The sequence below is a fragment of the Amblyraja radiata genome, chromosome 14, assembly GCF_010909765.2.
Source record: "Amblyraja radiata isolate CabotCenter1 chromosome 14, sAmbRad1.1.pri, whole genome shotgun sequence".
Lineage (NCBI taxonomy): Eukaryota > Metazoa > Chordata > Chondrichthyes > Rajiformes > Rajidae > Amblyraja > Amblyraja radiata.
The window spans coordinates 30,191,109-30,206,840 of NC_045969.1; positions in this window are offsets into that span (position 1 = coordinate 30,191,109).

Here is a 15,732-nt window from a genome sequence, read left to right on the forward strand (position 1 = left end):
CAGTTTATTCCCCTCATAATGTTATACATATTTATAAGATCATTCCTCTGCCTCTCGACCAAAATTAAACACAATATTCCAACAGAGGCCTCACTAATGTCTTGTATAACTGTAACTGTCGCTCTTCCAGGGAGATGCTAAATGCATTTCGTTGTCTCTGTACTGTACACTGACAATGACAATTAAAATTGAATCTGAATCTGAATCTGAAAATAGAATCCCAACTTCTATACTCAAAATCCTGATTAATGAAGGCCAATGTACCAAAAGCCTCTTGACCACCCGATCTACCTGTGACCCCACTTTTAGGGAGCTATATACCCACACTCCTAGATCCCTCTGCTCTACAACATTGCCAGGGCCCTACCATTCACAGAAGGTCCTACCACAGTTGACTTCCCAAAATTCAACACCCTGCACTTACCTGCATTAAACTCCATTAACAAATATTTGGCTCACTTGCCCAGCTAATAAAGTTACTGTTGTAATTTTTACAACAGGATCCAACATCCCTGCCTACAATACAACCTACCTTAATGTCATAGAGTGAGACCGTGTGGAAACAGGTCCTTAGGACCTACTTGTCAACACCAGCCAACATGTCCCAGCTACACTAGTCCCAAGCCAGCATTTGGACCATATCCCTTCAAACCTGTCCTATCCAAGATTCTTAAATATTGGGTTAGTCCCTGTCTCTGCTATCTCCTCTGGCAGTTTTTTCGAATAATCCACCACCCTATGTGTAAAAAAAAGTTACTGCTCAGATTCCTATTAAATCTTTTCACCTTAAACCTATCTGCAAACTTGCCAATTATGTCTTCTGAATTATCATCCAATTTGTTGATATAAACCACAAAGAGCAATGGTCTCAACACCGTTCCCTGAGGTACAGCACCACAGATCTCCAGTCTGAAAAACAACATTTCACTATTGCCCTCTGCTTCCGTTCACAAAGCCAATTCGCTATCCAGTCAGTTCGTTCTCCCTGGATCCCATTCAATCTAGCTTTCCAGAGAAACCTACTATGCAGAACCCTGTCAAAGGCCTTGCTGAAGTCCATATAGATTATTTGGCTTTTCCCTTGTCAACCTTTTTGGTTACTTCCTCAAAAAACTCAAATCAAATTCGTACAACACGATCTTTCACATGTGTCTTATCCCTCAGGACACTCTTAAGAAACTTGCTTACCACAGATATTAGGATTACTGGTCTATAGTTCCCAGGTGTTTCCCTGCAGTCCCTCCTAAATAGAGGCCCAACATTAGCCATCCTCCATTCTTCCAGCAGGACACAGCAATGTCATGTAAATGAAAGAGTAGTCATGTTTAGTATTTTGTTTCATATCCTTTGCATGCAATGACTGCTTGCAGTCTGCGATTCATGGACATCACCAATTACTGGGTGTCTTCTCTGGTCTTGCTCTGCCAGGCCTGTATTGTAGCCATCTTTAGTTTATGCTTGTTTTGAGGGCTAGTTCCCTTCAGTTTCCTCTTCAGCATAAAAAAGGCATGCTCAATTGGGTTCAGATCGGGTGATTGACTTGGCCACTCAAGAATTGACAATTTTTTTGCTTTGAAAAACTCCTTTGGTGCTTTAGTAGTATGTTTGGGATCATTGTCTTGCTGTAGAATGAACCGCCGGCCAATAATTTTTGAGGCATTTGTGTGTACTTGAGCAGATAGGATGTGTCTATGCACTTCAGAATTCATTATGCTACTACCATCAGCAGTTGTATCATCAATGAAGATAAGTGAGCCAGTACCTTCAGCAGCCATACATGCCCAGGCCATAACACCCCCACCACCTTTTTTCACAGACCAGGTGGTATGTTTTGGATCTTGGGCAGTTCTTTCTCTCCTCCATACTTTGCTCTTGCCATCACTCTGATATGTTAATCTTCGTCTCATCTGTCCACAAGATCTTTTTCCAGAACTGTGGTTACTCTTTTAAGTATTTCTTGGCAAACTGTAACATGGCCATCCTATTTTTCTGGCTAACCAGTGGTTTGCATCTTGCCTCTGTATTTCTGTTCATGAAGTCTTCTGTGAACAGTGGTCATTGACAAATCTACACCTGACTCCTGAAGAATGTTTCTGATCTGTCAGACAGGTGTATGGAGATTTGTCTTTATTATAGAGAGAATTATTCTGTCATCAGCTGTGGAGGTCTTCCTTGGCCTGCCAGTCCCTTTGCGATTAGTAAGCTCACCGATGCTCTTTTTCTTCTTAATGATGTTCCAAACAGTTGATTTTGGCAAGCCTAAGGATTTGCTGATTTCTCTAACAGTTTTATTCTTGTTTCTCAGTCTCATAATGGCTTATTTGACTTTCGTTGGCACAACTTTGGTCTTCATGTTGATAAACAGCAATAAAAGTTTCCAAAGGTGATGGAAAGACTGGAGCTCTCTTATACCTGCATTAAGGAGGCATTTAAACACACCTGAGCAATTACAAATACCTGTGAAGCCATGTGCCCAAAAATTATGGTGCCCTGAAATGGAGTGACTATGTATAAACACAGCTGTAATTTCTACTTGGTGAAACCAAAATGTATTAAAAATTCCCTTTAATAAAATCTGGCAATGCACACCAAAACCACATGTGAATTTTTCTATTACAAATTTCAAATTGTGGAGTACAGAGGCAAATAAATAAATGATGGGTCTTTGTCCCAAACATTATGGAGGGCACTGTATCATACAAAGACTAGTGCAGAACATTGCAGGTATGACGGAGAACATGCAAGAATAGAGTCCATATTAGAAGTAGGGTGCATGTTAAAGTTAGCTGCAGGGGTGATGGCCAATACAGGATAATACAATATCATTGCGGTTGACACAAAGCTGGGTGGCAGTGTGAGCTGCGAGGAGGATGCTATGTGTAGATGGGTTATGCATGCAACCTATAATGTAGTTACCTCATCACCACTAACCACGCCCCATCATATTAGTATAACTGTAGTATCCTCCCTTTGTTCCTCCCACTAGGTCCCAGTACGCCTGAAGGCTGGAGGCAGTCAGTGCTGGGACGTGTGTGCCATGTGCTATAATAAACTACCAGTAAAGGTTACAGTGTGTCAGCTATCACTCCTTTACATGGCGTCAGAAGTTTAAAACTCGCGTTTCCCGTTTACCGGTTTTCATTTATTTTGTCCCCGTTAGTGCCCAGTGTTGGGTTTCCCTTGACATGGCATCCTCATGCCGAAAGCCATCTCCCCTTGTCTTCGACGCTGACATTGCGGAGCGATGGTCGACTTTTGTGATGGACTACATTCACTACGTCAATATTGCGCACCGGAACGACCCAGCCGCGGTCAAAGCCTCACTCCTGCTCAACCTAGCCGGTCCCGACGCAATGAAGAGAGCTCAAGCCTTTGTCTACGAACCAGCAGTCCTGGATGACAACGAGCAGCCGGTCGAGCCAGCTGAATCGGCCGACGACCCGGTATGTCTTTTGCGCAAGTTCGCGGAGATATGTGACCTGCCCTCCAACCGTATACTGGAGCGGGCCAGGTTCTTCTCACGCAAGCAACCTGTTGAGTGCTTCATCGCCGACCTGCGGCACCTTGCCCAACGGTGCCGATTTGAAATCATGCGCGACCAGCTCATCAGAGACATTCTCGTCACTGGCATGATTGATCAGAAGCTACGTGCCGACCTGCTGCAACGGCCTGACCTAACCCTGACTCAGGCAATGCATGCGTGCCGCATTGCCGAAGTGGTCATCCCTCCGCATGGACAGAGGGGGTCTGACAGCCGAGCCATAAATCTAACTGGTGTTGCTGGACAATGTCGTATGAGGGACAACTTTCGCCCTCCACCGCGGCCCGTTCGTACATCCCGGGACCCGAGATCTAAAAAGTGTCCAAACTGCAATTACGTGCACTCCACAGAATCACAGTGCCCAGCCCTTGGGAAGACCTGCAATTTCTGCGGGAGACGGAACCATTTTGCAGCTGCCTGCCGGTCCCGTGGGAAAGTGCCCTCAGCTCCCAGACAACTCCTAAACAACCTTCTGCAAGTTGATAGCAAGATGTATTCTCAGTCCTCTGTTGACGCTGCCCCCGACTCTGAGCTCAGCTATTCCACGGGAGATGTAAGTATTGACACTCTCCTCCACAGCCGATCTCGCCTCCCTGATCCTTCTGTGAATATAACTGTAAACAACAAGTCCTTCTCTGCTAAGCTGGACACGGGAGCGAAAGTGAACGTAATGTCAACAAAGCTGTTCCACCAGATAAGGAAGAATGAGTTGCTGATTGCAGATCGCTCTGTTTTGCGTGCCTATGGGGGAGAGGAACTAACACCTGTGGGGAGGGCGACCTTCCACTGCGTGCTGCAGAAATCTTCCCAGGACCTGTCTTTCTTTATTCTGAACAGTGACTGTGTGACGTTGCTGAGCAACCAGGCATGCCAGGATCTTGGTCTGGTGTCGTTTGACCGTACGGTCCACGAGGTGCAAGCTGTGATGGATCCACTATCCGAGTACCCAGACTTGTTTGACGACAAGTTGGGGAAGCTGCCGTTGGTGTACAAGATCGTGACTGACCCATCTGTGGTGCCTGTGATCCGTCCACCCCATAGAGTGTCGTTCGCCATGAAGGGCAAGGTGGAGAGTATGCTGAAAGACATGGTCAACATGGGAGTGCTGGAGGCTGTCAGCGATCCAACCGAATGGGTCTCCACCATGGTCGCCACATTGAAGAAAGGAAAAAATGAGATACGGGTATGCATCAACCCCAAGGACTTGAATATGGCGATTAAACGGCCCCACTACCCCATGAGGACTGTCGAAGATGTTGCCGCCCAGGTGGGACAAGCCACAGTGTTCTCCGTCCTCTATGCCAGAAGTTCGTTCTGGCAGATACCCCTGGACAAACGCTCCACGGACCTGACCACGTTCAGCACGCCCTTCGGCAGGTTTAAGTTTTTGCGGATGCCGTTCGGCATCAACTCCGCCAGCGAGGTATTTCAGCGTTCTATGGAACAATTGTTTGCAGGTCTGCCCTGCGCGATCATTGTGGACGACATACTGGTCTATGGGAGGGATGTGGCCGAACATGACCGCAACCTCCGACGGATTTTGGACCGTGCTCGGCAGATAAATTTGAAGCTTAATCGGTCAAAGTGCAAGTTCCGGGTGCCTGAGGTCACATACGTTGGCCACATTTTCACGGCCCAAGGGTTGAAGCCAGACCCGCAAAAGACCAGCGCCATCTCAGAGCTGCCCGCCCCGACAGACGTTGTCAGTCTGCAGCGTTTCCTGGGTATGGTGAATTACCTGGGGAAGTTTATCCCCGACCTCAGTGAATTGAGCGCACCCCTGAGACAGCTCACTAAAAAGGACATTGCCTGGGCATGGTTTCCACACCACCAGCAGGCGTTCGACCTGCTAAAGACGAGGCTGGTCAGCACACCTACCCTGAAGTTCTTTGATCTACTGCGCCCGATCGTGGTCACTTGCGACGCCTCTCGATTTGGACTGGGTGCTGCCTGCCTGCAACCCCACGCTGATGACTCGCTGCTGCCCATCTCCTATGCCTCTAGGACCATGACGGACACAGAGCAGCGCTATGCTCAGATAGAGAAGGAGCTGCTGGCGGTGGTTTTCGCGTGTTCGAAGTTTAAGGACTTCCTATTTGGCACCAGGTTCACCGTTGAGACGGATCACCAGCCACTGGTAACGATACTGAACAAACCTATACACTGCGCCCCTGCCAGGCTACAGCGGATGATGCTGCAGCTACAGCGCTTTGACTTTAAAATCACATATAAGAGGGGCACCGAGATGCATGTGGCTGATGCGCTGTCCCGGGCCCCCCGGGCATCCTGTGACCGGCACCCCTTCGAGCAGTCGGACTTACAGGTACTAAACGTTAACTTCGTCCCTTCCCAGCAACTACAGTGCTTGGTTGCACATACCGCAAACGACCCCGACCTGCAGCAGCTTGCTGCTGTCATCAAGCGCGGGTGGCCCACCAAACGGAATTTGTTGCCTGCCAGCGTCCACCCCTATTTTTTAGTCCGCGATGAGTTGGTCCTCCGGGACGGCATTATTATCAAAGGAAACAAAGTTGTAGTCCCTGCTTCGCTGCATGGCTTGTATTTTGACGCCGCCCAAATGGGGCATCCCGGGGCAGATGCCACTATCTCACATGCCCAGGAACAGTACTACTGGCTGGCCATGGCTAAGTACATCCAGGCCAGGGTGGATTCCTGTCCGGACTGTAACTCTCTTGCCCCGCATCAGCAAAGACAGCCGCTTTTGCAGCAGCCTGCCCCTGACATGCCCTGGTCCTCTCTGGCTGCCGATATTTTCGACTGGCGCGGGAGGCAATACCTTGTGCTAGTAGACTCTTACTCGAATTGGTTCGAGGTGGATCTCCTCCCTGCCATCACCTCTGAGATGGTGATCAGCAAGCTTCGCCGTCACTTTGCCACGTTTGGTTCCCCTGTCCGGCTGCAGACAGACAACGGCCGCCAGTTCACCAGCGCCGAGTTTCGAGCGTTTGCTGCAAAGTGGAACTTTAATAATTTCACCAGCAGCCCGGAGTACCCTCAGAGCAACAGTCCCTGATGCCCAAAGTCCGGCAGCCTGCTGATGTCAAACAACGTATTGCCCAGAAGCACGAGATCCAGCGCCGCTCGCACGACAAATCCTGCCGCCCTCTTTCGCCACTGATGCCTGGACAGGTCGTCCGTTTGCAGACGTCCACCGGCTATTCCCGACTTGCCACCGTTGTCGGGTTTGACAGCGCGCCACGGTCCTACCTCGTGGATTTCGAAGGAACTGTATACCGACGCAGCCGCCAGCACCTGTTGGCGGTTAACGAGCCCAAACCACCTCCTGCGATTCCGTATACCCCTCCATCGCGTGTCGAGCCTTCCTCCACTATCGTACCCTATGCTCCCTGCATGCCACGGTCGATCCTTTTGCCTCGGGTACCCCCCCCTGCTCCTCCCGGGTTTGCTCCCCAGGCTCTGTTGTCCCCTGCAAGGTCTTCTCTCTCCCCCACTTCCACTCGTTCTACCCCTACTGTTTCACCTGGCTCACCTGTGCCTCTCCGCTCCCCCTCCAAGCTGGGTTCTCCACCCACCTTCTCTCCCCCTCCTGTTTCTGTTCCTGTCCCTCCTCCTATTCTTTCAGGTGGGGAGGGTGAAGGTGCTGTGCGCACTCGCTCGGGTCGGATTGTAAAACCTCCGGCTCGCTACAGAGAGTATGCTTAGCTTTGCAGGTTCTGTATAATAAACCTGCCACTGTTGTAACTTGTTTAAATTGTAAGGGGAAGGATGTAGATGGGTTATGCATGCAACCTATAATGTAGTTACCTCATCACCACTAACCACGCCCCATCATATTAGTATAACTGTAGTATCCTCCCTTTGTTCCTCCCACTAGGTCCCAGTACGCCTGAAGGCTGGAGGCAGTCAGTGCTGGGACGTGTGTGCCATGTGCTATAATAAACTACCAGTAAAGGTTACAGTGTGTCAGCTATCACTCCTTTACACTATGAAACTGCATGGTGACTTGGATAGGTTAGGTGTGTGGGCAGATGCAGTATACTGCAAGGTGGCAAGAACAAGAAAGCAGATTATTATCTGAATGGTGTCGGATTAGGAAAGGGGGAGGTGCAACAAGACCTGGGTGTCCTTGTACATCAGTTACTGAAAGTCAGCAGGCAGTGAAGAAAGCAAATGGTATGTTGGCCTTCATAGTGAGAGGATTTGAGTATAGGTGCAAGGAGGTCCTACTGCAGATGTACAGGGCCCTGGTGAGAACCACACCTGGAGTATTGTGTGCAGTTTTGGTCTAATAATTTGAGGAAGGACATTCTTGCTATTGAGGGAGTGCAGCGTAGGTTCACCAGGTTAATTCCAGTGAAGGCGGGATTGACATATGGTGAAAATATGGATCGACTGGGCTTATATTCACTGAAATTTCGGATGAGGGGGTATCTTATAGAAACACATAAAATTAAGGGATTGGACAGGCTGGATGCAGGAAAAATGTTCCTGATGTTGGGGGAGTCGAGACCAGGGGTCACAGTTTAAGAATAAGAGATAGGCCATTTAGGACTGAGATGAGGAGAAACTTTTTCACCCAGAGAGTTGCAAATCTGTGGAATTCTCTGCCACAGAAGGCAGTGGAAACCAATTCTTTGGATGTTTTTAAGAGTTAAATATAGCTCTTGGGGCTAACGGAATGAAGGGATATGGGGAGAAAGCAGGAAAGGGGTACTAATTTTGGATGATCAGCCATGATCATATTGAATGGCTTGAAGGGCCGAATGGCCTACTCCTGCACCGATTTTCTGTTTCTATAGTATGAAGTATTAGTAAAATAGTGGCTTGCACAAACACGACAAATTGGTATATTAGGCATTGTTTGCAGTATCACTCTGAGCAGTTGTGCCTATTACTGGATTTTGTCCATTAACCCAGTATGAGCAAGTTGGGCCAAAGGGCCTGTTTCTGTACTTTATGAGTCTGACCTATGGAGATAATGAATCAAGAAAGGAAAAGAAAAAATTGAGGTTAAGGATGAAAATGGGCACCCTTCTAAATCTGTACAATAGCAGGAAGCAATACCAATATTGTCAACAATGTACTGGAGTGATAGCTGAGGGTAGAACTTGGTTGGGACAAAACAAATAATTACTCCATGTTTCTCACAAACACACACCTTAGGCTAATGTTTAAGAAAGAACTGCAAATGCTGGAAAAAATCAAAGGTAGACAAAAAATGCTAGAGAAATTCAGCAGGTGAGGTAGCATCTATGGAGAGAAGGAATTGGCGACGTTTCGGGTCGAGACCCTTTTGTCCACCTTGGGCTAATGTCGGTTCCCAAAGCTACACCTTTGATCTGGAAATTAATCAGGTTTTGTGCGAGAACAAGTTCAGCTAGGTGGAGGGTGAAGTGGTGAAGATGGACTGGTTGTGTCTATTGAAGCAAAAAATAAAGGGCCCTCAACACATCATTGTGTGGGATGTAGATGTTGAGGGATTGGATTTAAAGGGTTGGGGACAAGAAAAATGGACTGTTCAAGTGATGGGGGAGGGTTGTCAGAAGGATGTTTGGTGGGAAAATACTGAACCAGGGAAGAAAGAACAGATCCAGGACAGGAAAAACAATGCGTTTTTAGGACAAGTAAAGACTGAAACTCTGCGGCTATCTGGACGATCCTCTTTGTAGATTTTGAGGAGGAGAACACAACGAGGGGCTTGAGTGGCGACTGAGGCAAGAGGATGTGAATGGAAGAAATCCAAGGAAATTAGTTCAGTAACTGGGAGACGATGCCCTAATGTTCAGTGATGAGGTTATTGCCCTGATGAAGAGATGTCTGAGAGTTGATGATAGACACAGAAAGTTGGAATAACTCAGCAGGTCAGAGAACTGGAATAGGTGAATTTACAGGTCGAGACTCTTCAGACGTTTTGAGAGCTGATGTCTGACTTTGCAAAGTAGATGTCAGTCCACACATTGGCAGGTTTGATGATAATGCTGGGGTTGGTTCTTGGTGAGCAGACTACTGCACGTTCAGAGAGGGGTAGGTTAGAGTGAGTGAGGGCAGGGGGGGGGGGGGGAAATTGAGGTGATCAACGTTGTTTCAACTATTAACAATGTGTAAATCAAAAGGTTAGGAGGCCAGAATAAAGGCTTCAGGTGGGTCAGGAATTCTGGAGGCAAGAGAAAGGCTCAATAAATGTAGATAAAGGAGAAGATGACAAAAGAAGAGTTTACATCATGCAGGGTTTGGAATTCAGTGAGCTGAGGAGATGGGGTGTAAAGATGAGACCTCTGTTGAAGTCCAATCCAAGCTCAGAAAGGGGAGGGAGATGAAGCCAGAGGAAAGTAAAGCAGAAGGGCTCGAATTGTCAGGGGAATGAGAATTTAAGAGTTGGTCAAATTAGCAAGCTTCAATGCCTGAAAGAGGAAAAAAAGTATTTTGTTAGAGGACTGGAGGCAGGATGATATGGTGATAGATTGTGGCTGGTGGTGGAGAGAGAGGTCAAGAGTCTGCAGGTGGACACCTGATGTAAGTGTGGTTCTTAGGATCTGATAGGAGAAATACTGAATATCTTTAAAACATCTGTGACCTTGATCTGAAATTTGAGAGAGAGCAAATCAGCTAGAATATTCGAGGAATAATTCATAGTCTAAGGAATTCTCTAAAGGACGTGGTTTGGAGATGGGTTAGATAAACATCTTACCAAAACAGAAAGCAGTTAAGATTTACAAGGCAAATATGACTGAAATCCTATTGGAGAATGGTGTAGAATCACAGACTGGTTACAGCAGAGAAGCAGGTACTTTGGACCATGGGAACCACACTGTCTATGGAATGAGAGAATGTATATCCACCGTCTCTCTTTTAATGGTATTGCCATCAATAAATGATAGTCCCTCATCACAATCCTGAGGGTCAGCATTAACGAGGAACTCTACATGAGCTACCATATAAATATCAAAATAACAAGCAGATTGGAGGCAGGGCAGCTTGTGGGGAGAACACCTGCCATTCCAATGTCTTTCCACCATCTTCTATGGCACGTCAGGAGTATGATGGAATACTCTTCACTTGCTTGGATGAATGAGTGCAGCATCAAGAATTCTCAAACACCATCCAGTACAATGAAGTCCAATTGTTCTGCCTCCATACACCAGCCTAAGCATTCATTGCTCCATCACTGGCACATAATGAAAATATTATTATGAAAATAAAAGAAGCTGAAGATGCTGAATAATGAAATAAAAATAGAAAATGGTGGAGCCACTCAGCAAGTTTAGTTTAGGTTAGAGATACAGCTTCGAAACAGGCCCTTTGGACCACCGGTCCACGCCGACTAGCGATCCCCGCAGACTACACACATTAGGGACAATTTACAATTTTACCAAAGTCAAATTTTACCAATTTTACCAAAACCTACAATCCCGTTCGTCTTTGGATTGTGGAAGGAAACTGGAGCATGGCGGTCACAGCGAGAACGTACAAATTCAGTACAGACAGCACCCATAGTCAGGATCAAACCCGAGTCGCTGGTGCTGTAAGGCAGCGGTCTGCAGAGCTCCAGCTGGCGCAACGTCCTGGGCCTGGGATCCTTCGTTGGGGACCCGGGAGGAGAGTTCCGACCGCCGGCCCGCGGCCAACTTCTACCGCGGGCGCGGCGGGGACTTACCATCCTGAGCGGGATCCTTCACCGGGGATCCATGGAGAGGAGCTCCGACCGCCGGCCCTGCAGTCTGCGGTGCTTCTGGCTGCAGCGCGGCGGGGACTTTAAATCTTCGACCGCCGGTCTGTGGCCTACACCAACTTGAAGCCACGGTCTCTGGTGGGAAGGCACCGATTCAGGACTTACCTGGACTTTACCTTGTCTACACAACTGTGATCGCCCGCAGCGGCGGCTGTGGAGGGTTGAGGTCCCGACCACGGGGGGAAATGGAGAAGGACTGGCCAAATTTTGTGCCTTCCATCACAGTGATGAATGCTGTGGTGGATGTTTGTGTTAAAATTTTATTGTGTTTTTGAGTGTTTTTTTTTATTGTAACGCTGCTGGCAAATTCATTTCACTTGCACTTTATGTGACGAATAAAACTGATTGATAGATTGATTGATTGATTGCTTACAATGGAACAAGGACTGGTCCATTGAGTCTATACAGGGTTTATGGAACAGCATGGCTGATATGAGTGCCATCTACAAAATGCACTACAGTTATTCACGGTCCTAGACTACTTCAACAGCAGCTCCTAAACTCATGTTCTCTCCCACCATGAAAGGCAAGGGCAGCAGGCACAGGAATGTCTCCAATTGGAGGTCCCTCTGCACAATATCCTCGCTTACCAATTACCGGTACTGAGACTAAATCCTGGACCTCCTTTCCCGATAGCACTGTGGGTAGCAGCGGTTTAAGAAGATAGCTCACCACCCCCTTCTCAAGGGCATTTACAGATGGGTAATAAAGGCTTGCCTTGCCTTGCAATTCCCAGATCCAGATCCATTGCAAAACTGCAGACAATCCCACTCCCCTGCCCTCACCTCACAGCCTTGGATATTCTTTCATTCAGAGGTACAGGTTTATCCTGATATCACCTTTGGTCCTTTTGCTAAACATCTTCATCCTATATCTCACCTCCCCCTTCAATGAAAACAATTTGTACCTGATTATACATTTCATGATTTTTCTTAAATCCCCTCTATCAGACCCAGTGTTCCCACTCTACTCATAACTAAAGATCCTTACCCATCTCATTATTTTCTAAATCGCTTCTGCATCCTCTCCAAAGCCTTTTATTTTCCATAAAGTTGAACATGCAGTACTTGACATAATGATCCAGTGTTTAGGTTGTTTATAATATCAAGGGTGGCACTACAGTGGCTTGACCAGCCGGTCACTGTCTCCCAGAAGTTAAACACCAGCTCTCTCCCCTATCCTCATACCTCCTCGTGTCCCACAAGTGTACATTAGGCTACTATCCCAGGCAGGCACTGAGTTTACTTCCTCTGGGGAACTTCTTCAGGGTGGCTATACCTGGGAAAGACATTAAACCGGAATTATCATTCAGATTCCCGTGATTATCACTCCATCATAATCCAGTATTTTGTTCTTGCCAGCCCTCCCCTTTTCTTTTCAGCTTAAACTTGTTTCATTTCTAACTTTTCCTATTTCTGATGAAAGGTCATCAGCCCGAGGCGTTAAATCTGCTTCTTGCTCTGCAGGTGCCACAGACCCGAGTGTTTCCAGAACTTCTTGCTTTCTTTTGCTACAGTTTCGTTTTGATGACGCAATCACTATACTCCCACCGCTAACTGCAACCTGGGGGAGGGGGGTGTCACCAGACAGATTTAGGTGGAATGGAGAAGGCTGGGGTTTGATGACCAGCCAGAAAGATTACAAGATGGATGCAAATAATAAGCAACACAGTTCTTGTCCATTCATCTCTCATTTATCCAACAATACCAACAGCACAACCTTGCAATCTTTGACCATTTAATGTACATTTTGCAACAGTACTTCAAACCTTACCCTACTATATTCCAACATTAAAACAACTATGTATCCAATTGTCATACAGATTGATATTAATGATTAAGACATTGCTGTTCTATTTTAACCAGAAAGATTTAAAATATAACAGGTTGTAGGTGGAGAGCAGATGCTTTGATCCTTCCAAATTCAGCCAAGGATTTTCAAAACTTTTTCATGATTTAAAAAAAATAATTTAGAGTAAAGTTATGTGGAGTGCAGTTGCGCACCATCAGTTCGGATGAATACACAGTACTTGTTCCCAATAACTGTTCCTAGAACATAATTCCATGAGGAATAATATCCAGGTGAATCCTTTCTCTGCGGTTTCTACAGTTTCTAAGTAGTCTACAGTTGCGATTACCAGGTAATTACTTACATTCAATTGAGATTATAACACTCCCAAAATGACACATTTTTCTTAAACTTGTATCAACTGATTCCTTGTGATATACCTCAAAGGCATAAATGAGTTCTGATGCAGGGTCTCGACTCAAGACGTCAACAATTCCTTTCCCTCCCCAGATGCTGCCCTACCTTCTGAGTTCCACCAGCACTTTGTTTTATGCCCGCGTTCCTTCAGCAGATTGTTTTATGCTCCAGATTCCAGCACCTGCAGTCTCTTTGACCTCTATCAATATAAATACAATGTGTTACTGTCCCATCTTTTCCACTCTGCCAATCCGCCTTGCTAAAAGCTTTCCTAATAATTGTAATTTATTGGCCAATCTAACTATAGAAGCAATCTAATGAGAATTGCATCCTATCCTCAGATACGTTATGGCATCCAATTACAGAGTTCTGCATCTGCCGGTTTCACCCGCCGCCTTCCCCATGTCTCACATATTTTCTCCCACTTTGTGTCAGTTCAATTCATCTTACATCCCACTGGAAGTTGTGGAATCATCTCCAGCAGCCAACATATGACATCCGGCCCCCCACTGATGGTATGCAATCTTACGGGTCTCGTCTTTCAGATAGTTATATGGACGGGAAAGGAATGGAGGGTTATGGTCTGAGCGCAGGTATATGGGACTAGGGGAGAATACGTGTTCGGCACGGACTAGAAGGGTCGAGATGGCCTGTTTCCGTGCTGTAATTGTTATATGGTTATATTATATGGTTATTAAACATTACATGGTTATCTCTCTTTTTCCTTTCAACCCCATTCTCCTGCCTTCTCCACATGGCCTTTTTGACACCCTTATTATTCAAGAACCTGTCAATTTCCGCTTTAAAAATACTTGGACTCCAATGAATTCCACAGATGACCACCCTTTGACTAAGTTTCATTGAGGTCTCCCCCCCCCCCCCCCCCCATCCCCCATCCCCCATCCTTCTAAATTCCACGGAGTACAGGCCTGTACTTCAATCATTCAAACATTAGCGGGAAATTAGTTTGGATATGTCCAGTGCTTGTGAAAGACGCTGAATAAATGCAAGTATTGTTGTCTCACCTTCTGTCCTCCTTTCCATGTTTCTACCACTTTGTCTCACTCTTTATATGTCTTCACTTCATCAACCTTCTCTACCTTCACACGCAGTGAATGTCTCCAAATTCTCCCTTTGTTTCGCGCAAGTTCTGGCTTTTGAGGACAGGTGGTGCCACTATCTGTCTATGTGAAGTTAGCACATTCTCCCTGTGACCACGAGCACTTCCTCCAGCTGCTCCGGTTTTCTCCCACATCTCAATGGCCAGTGGTTTAATTTACCACTGTAACTTGTCCCTCATGTATAGATGTGCGACAGAATGATGAGAACAGGGAAAGTATAAACAAATATGCGGCATTTAGATGAGTGTGAATGATAGTTGGTGCCTGGCATCGATTCAGAGCCGAAGGACCTGTTTACATGTCGGAAGGCTGATCTCATCCTTGCTTGTTATAATTGATATGCATTTTCTGTCTCTATTGCCTGTGACACACAGCTTTTTTAACAATTAATAATCTTGATTTATCTCGATTGAGTCCGTTGTTTTGTATGCGAGGTATCAGAGCTGAGGTTGGAGAGAGACAGAGAGAGAGTGGGAGAGAGACAGAGAGAGAGTGAGAGAGAGAGAGAAAAAATCGTGCAGTGGATACAGAAGAGGCGAGCTTCCAGGACCGAAGAAGTTGCTGGCATACGGCGAGATTTTGCAGGGGGATAAGAGAACCGTGTTAACCTTTCCGTGGGAGGAAGCGACGAGGGAGAGACTTGTGAGGAATCTTGCAGGAGGCGAGATGGACATCGAACAGCAACAGATCTGATGAGCCGGTTGATAAAATCTCAGATCTGCTGCTACCTGCTGTGACAATTGGCCGTGCGTTCACTCCTGCGGGGGCTGGCGTCGGGAGATTTAAGGGGCGTCGGTGCTCAGGGAATTAGTGAGAGCTCCGATCGAATTGGGGCAGTGGTGGGAGTGGGGGTGGGGGTGGGAGTGGGGGTGGGGTGGGCAGTTGAGAGACGTCAAGGAGATTTCATAATTAAAACGTGGAAATTAAAAACACTCCCAGAGGCAGAGGATTGAAGAGGAGACAGAGGGAGGGGGGAGGGGGAATTAACCCGGAGAATGAAAACCCACAAGTGCCTGACGATCCAACCCTGAACACTCTGGTGATGGTAGGTTAGGATTATTAAATGCATTTTCGATTTACGATGGGTTTATCGGAACCTAACCCCATCGTAAGTTGAGGAGCATCTGCTAGTAGCAGTCAAATATGGGACAAGG